The sequence below is a fragment of the Oncorhynchus nerka genome, linkage group LG2, assembly GCF_034236695.1.
Source record: "Oncorhynchus nerka isolate Pitt River linkage group LG2, Oner_Uvic_2.0, whole genome shotgun sequence".
Classification (NCBI taxonomy): Eukaryota; Metazoa; Chordata; class Actinopteri; order Salmoniformes; family Salmonidae; genus Oncorhynchus; species Oncorhynchus nerka.
Genome location: NC_088397.1, coordinates 7,760,077 through 7,766,076, shown reverse-complemented (window position 1 = coordinate 7,766,076; position 6,000 = coordinate 7,760,077).

Here is a 6,000-nt window from a genome sequence, read left to right as displayed (position 1 = left end):
AGGCAGGTATGGAGGTAGGGAGAGAGGGAGAATGGATGCAGACAGTGAGGTATGGAGAGAGGGAGAAGGGGGGCAGGTAGTGAGGTAGGGAGAAGGGAGGCCTCTCCTCTCTCTATCTACACTCTGACCCCATCCTCTCCATGTCCTCCCCTCTGGCTGTGACCCCATCCTCTCCATGTCCTCTCCTCTGGCTGTGACCCCACCTCTCCATGTCCTCTCTTTCTATCTACACTCTGACCCCATCCTCTCCATGTCCTCTCCTCTGGCTGTGACCCCATCCTCTCCATGTCCTCTCTTTCTATCTACACTCTGACCCCATCCTCTCCATGTCCTCTCCTCTGGCTGTGACCCCATCCTCTCCATGTCCTCTCCTCTGGCTGTGACCCCATCCTCTCCATGTCCTCTCTTTCTATCTACACTCTGACCCCATCCTCTCCATGTCCTCTCCTCTGGCTGTGACCCCATCCTCTCCATGTCCTCTCCTCTGGCTGTGACCCCATCCTCTCCATGTCCTCTCTTTCTATCTACACTCTGACCCCATTCTCTCCATGTCCTCTCCTCTGGCTGTGACCCCATTCTCTCCATGTCCTCTCCTCTGGCTGTGACCCCATCCTCTCCATGTCTTCTCCTCTGGCTGTGACCCCATCCTCTCCATGTCCTCTCTTTCTATCTACACTCTGACCCCATTTTATCCATGTCCTCTCCTCTGGCTGTGACCCCGTCCTCTCCATGTCCTCTCCTCTGGCTGTGACCCCATCCTCTCCATGTCCTCTCTTTCTATCTACACTCTGACCCCATTTTCTCCATGTCATCTCCTCTGGCTGTGACCCCATCCTCTCCATGTCCTCTCTTTCTATCTACACTCTGACCCCATCCTCTCCATGTCCTCTCCTCTGGCTGTGACCCCATCCTCTCCATGTCCTCTCCTCTGGCTGTGACCCCATCCTCTCCATGTCCTCTCCTCTGGCTGTGACCCCATTCTCTCCATGTCCTCTCCTCTGGCTGTGACCCCATTTTCTCCATGTCCTCTCCTCTGGCTGTTACCCCATTTTCTCCATGTCATCTCCTCTGGCTGTGACCCCATCCTCTCCATGTCCTCTCCTCTGGCTGTGACCCCGTCCTCTCTTTCTATCTACACTCTTACCCCATTCTCTCCATGTCCTCTCCTCTGGCTGTGACCCCATTTTCTCCATGTCCTCTCCTCTGGCTGTGACCCCATCCTCTCCATGTCCTCTCCTCTGGCTTTGACCCCGTCCTCTCTTTCTATCTACACACTGACCCCATTCTCTCCATGTCCTCTCCTCTGGCTGTGACCCCATTTTCTCCATGTCCTCTCCTCTGGCTGTGACCCCATCCTCTCCATGTCCTCTCCTCTGGCTGTGACCCCATCCTCTCCATGTCCTCTCCTCTGGCTGTGACCCCGTCCTCTCTTTCTATCTACATCTGACCCCATTCTCTCCATGTCCTCTCCTCTGGCTGTGACCCCGTCCTCTCCATGTCCTCTCCTCTGGCTGTGACCCCGTCCTCTCTTTCTATCTACACTCTGACCCCATTCTCTCCATGTCCTCTCCTCTGGCTGTGACCCCATCCTCTCCATGTCCTCTCCTCTGGCTGTGACCCCATCCTCTCCATGTCCTCTCCTTTGGCTGTGACCCCGTCCTCTCTTTCTATCTACTCTCTGACCCCATCCTCTCCATGTCCTCTCCTCTGGCTGTGACCCCATCCTCTCCATGTCCTCTCTTTCTATCTACACTCTGACCCCATTTTCTCCATGTCATCTCCTCTGGCTGTGACCCCATCCTCTCCATGTCCTCTCTTTCTATCTACATTCTGACCCCATTTTCTCCATGTCCTCTCCTCTGGCTGTGACTCCGTCCTATCCATGTCCTCTCTTTCTATCTACACTCTGACCCCATCCTCTCCATGTCCTCTCCTCTGGCTGTGACCCCATCCTCTCCATGTCCTCTCCTCTGGCTGTGACCCCATCCTCTCCATGTCCTCTCCTCTGGCTGTGACCCCATCCTCTCCATGTCATCTCCTCTGGCTGTGACCCCATCCTCTCCATGTCATCTCCTCTGGCTGTGACCCCATCCTCTCCATGTCATCTCCTCTGGCTATGACCCCATCCTCTCCATGTCCTCTCCTCTGGCTGTGACCCCGTCCTCTCAATGTCCTCTCCTCTGGCTGTGACCCCATCCTCTCCATGTCCTCTCCTCTGGCTGTGACCCCGTCCTCTCAATGTCCTCTCCTCTGGCTGTGACCCCGTCCTCTCCATGTCCTCTCCTCTGGCTGTGACCCCATCCTCTCAATGTCCTCTCCTCTGGCTGTGACCCCGTCCTCTCAATGTCCTCTCCTCTGGCTGTGACCCCATCCTCTCCATGTCCTCTCCTCTGGCTGTGACCCCGTCCTCTCAATGTCCTCTCCTCTGGCTGTGACCCCATCCTCTCCATGTCCTCTCCTCTGGCTGTGACCCCGTCCTCTCAATGTCCTCTCCTCTGGCTGTGACCCCGTCCTCTCCATGTCCTCTCCTCTGGCTGTGACCCCGTCCTCTCCATGTCCTCTCCTCTGGCTGTGACCCCGTCCTCTCCATGTCCTCTCCTCTGGCTGTGACCCCATCCTCTCAATGTCCTCTCCTCTGGCTGTGACCCCGTCCTCTCCATGTCCTCTCCTCTGGCTGTGACCCCATCCTCTCAATGTCCTCTCCTCTGGCTGTGACCCCATCCTCTCCATGTCCTCTCCTCTGGCTGTGACCCCGTCCTCTCAATGTCTCTCCTCTGGCTGTGACCCCCGTCCTCTCCATGTCCTCTCCTCTGGCTGTGACCCCATCCTCTCAATGTCCTCTCCTCTGGCTGTGACCCCATCCTCTCCATGTCCTCTCCTCTGGCTGTGACCCCGTCCTCTCCATGTCCTCTCCTCTGGCTGTGACCCCGTCCTCTCCATGTCCTCTCCTCTGGCTGTGACCCCGTCCTCTCAATGTCCTCTCCTCTGGCTGTGACCCCATCCTCTCAATGTCCTCTCCTCTGGCTGTGACCCCATCCTCTCAATGTCCTCTCCTCTGGCTGTGACCCCATCCTCTCAATGTCCTCTCCTCTGGCTGTGACCCCATCCTCTCAATGTCCTCTCCTCTGGCTGTGACCCCGTCCTCTCAATGTCCTCTCCTCTGGCTGTGACCCCATCCTCTCAATGTCCTCTCCTCTGGCTGTGACCCCGTCCTCTCAATGTCCTCTCCTCTGGCTGTGACCCCGTCCTCTCCATGTCCTCTCCTCTGGCTGTGACCCCATCCTCTCAATGTCCTCTCCTCTGGCTGTGACCCCGTCCTCTCCATGTCCTCTCCTCTGGCTGTGACCCCGTCCTCTCCATGTCCTCTCCTCTGGCTGTGACCCCGTCCTCTCCATGTCCTCTCCTCTGGCTGTGACCCCGTCCTCTCAATGTCCTCTCCTCTGGCTGTGACCCCATCCTCTCCATGTCCTCTCCTCTGGCTGTGACCCCGTCCTCTCTTTCTATCTACATCTGACCCCATTCTCTCCATGTCCTCTCCTCTGGCTGTGACCCCGTCCTCTCCATGTCCTCTCCTCTGGCTGTGACCCCGTCCTCTCTTTCTATCTACACTCTGACCCCATTCTCTCCATGTCCTCTCCTCTGGCTGTGACCCCATCCTCTCCATGTCCTCTCCTCTGGCTGTGACCCCATCCTCTCCATGTCCTCTCCTTTGGCTGTGACCCCGTCCTCTCTTTCTATCTCTGGCTCTGACCCCATCCTCTCCATGTCCTCTCCTCTGGCTGTGACCCCATCCTCTCCATGTCCTCTCTTTCTATCTACACTCTGACCCCATTTTCTCCATGTCATCTCCTCTGGCTGTGACCCCATCCTCTCCATGTCCTCTCTTTCTATCTACATTCTGACCCCATTTTCTCCATGTCCTCTCCTCTGGCTGTGACTCCGTCCTATCCATGTCCTCTCTTTCTATCTACACTCTGACCCCATCCTCTCCATGTCCTCTCCTCTGGCTGTGACCCCATCCTCTCCATGTCCTCTCCTCTGGCTGTGACCCCATCCTCTCCATGTCCTCTCCTCTGGCTGTGACCCCATCCTCTCCATGTCATCTCCTCTGGCTGTGACCCCATCCTCTCCATGTCATCTCCTCTGGCTGTGACCCCATCCTCTCCATGTCATCTCCTCTGGCTATGACCCCATCCTCTCCATGTCCTCTCCTCTGGCTGTGACCCCGTCCTCTCAATGTCCTCTCCTCTGGCTGTGACCCCATCCTCTCCATGTCCTCTCCTCTGGCTGTGACCCCGTCCTCTCAATGTCCTCTCCTCTGGCTGTGACCCCGTCCTCTCCATGTCCTCTCCTCTGGCTGTGACCCCATCCTCTCAATGTCCTCTCCTCTGGCTGTGACCCCGTCCTCTCAATGTCCTCTCCTCTGGCTGTGACCCCATCCTCTCCATGTCCTCTCCTCTGGCTGTGACCCCGTCCTCTCAATGTCCTCTCCTCTGGCTGTGACCCCATCCTCTCCATGTCCTCTCCTCTGGCTGTGACCCCGTCCTCTCAATGTCCTCTCCTCTGGCTGTGACCCCGTCCTCTCCATGTCCTCTCCTCTGGCTGTGACCCCGTCCTCTCCATGTCCTCTCCTCTGGCTGTGACCCCGTCCTCTCCATGTCCTCTCCTCTGGCTGTGACCCCATCCTCTCAATGTCCTCTCCTCTGGCTGTGACCCCGTCCTCTCCATGTCCTCTCCTCTGGCTGTGACCCCATCCTCTCAATGTCCTCTCCTCTGGCTGTGACCCCATCCTCTCCATGTCCTCTCCTCTGGCTGTGACCCCGTCCTCTCAATGTCCTCTCCTCTGGCTGTGACCCCGTCCTCTCCATGTCCTCTCCTCTGGCTGTGACCCCATCCTCTCAATGTCCTCTCCTCTGGCTGTGACCCCATCCTCTCCATGTCCTCTCCTCTGGCTGTGACCCCGTCCTCTCCATGTCCTCTCCTCTGGCTGTGACCCCGTCCTCTCCATGTCCTCTCCTCTGGCTGTGACCCCGTCCTCTCAATGTCCTCTCCTCTGGCTGTGACCCCATCCTCTCAATGTCCTCTCCTCTGGCTGTGACCCCATCCTCTCAATGTCCTCTCCTCTGGCTGTGACCCCATCCTCTCAATGTCCTCTCCTCTGGCTGTGACCCCATCCTCTCAATGTCCTCTCCTCTGGCTGTGACCCCATTCTCTCCATGTCCTCTCCTCTGGCTGTGACCCCATTTTCTCCATGTCCTCTCCTCTGGCTGTTACCCCATTTTCTCCATGTCATCTCCTCTGGCTGTGACCCCATCCTCTCCATGTCCTCTCCTCTGGCTGTGACCCCGTCCTCTCTTTCTATCTACACTCTTACCCCATTCTCTCCATGTCCTCTCCTCTGGCTGTGACCCCATTTTCTCCATGTCCTCTCCTCTGGCTGTGACCCCATCCTCTCCATGTCCTCTCCTCTGGCTTTGTCCCGTCCTCTCTTTCTATCTACACACTGACCCCATTCTCTCCATGTCCTCTCCTCTGGCTGTGACCCCATTTTCTCCATGTCCTCTCCTCTGGCTGTGACCCCATCCTCTCCATGTCCTCTCCTCTGGCTGTGACCCCATCCTCTCCATGTCCTCTCCTCTGGCTGTGACCCCGTCCTCTCTTTCTATCTACATCTGACCCCATTCTCTCCATGTCCTCTCCTCTGGCTGTGACCCCGTCCTCTCCATGTCCTCTCCTCTGGCTGTGACCCCGTCCTCTCTTTCTATCTACACTCTGACCCCATTCTCTCCATGTCCTCTCCTCTGGCTGTGACCCCATCCTCTCCATGTCCTCTCCTCTGGCTGTGACCCCATCCTCTCCATGTCCTCTCCTTTGGCTGTGACCCCGTCCTCTCTTTCTATCTACTCTCTGACCCCATCCTCTCCATGTCCTCTCCTCTGGCTGTGACCCCATCCTCTCCATGTCCTCTCTTTCTATCTACACTCTGACCCCATTTTCTCC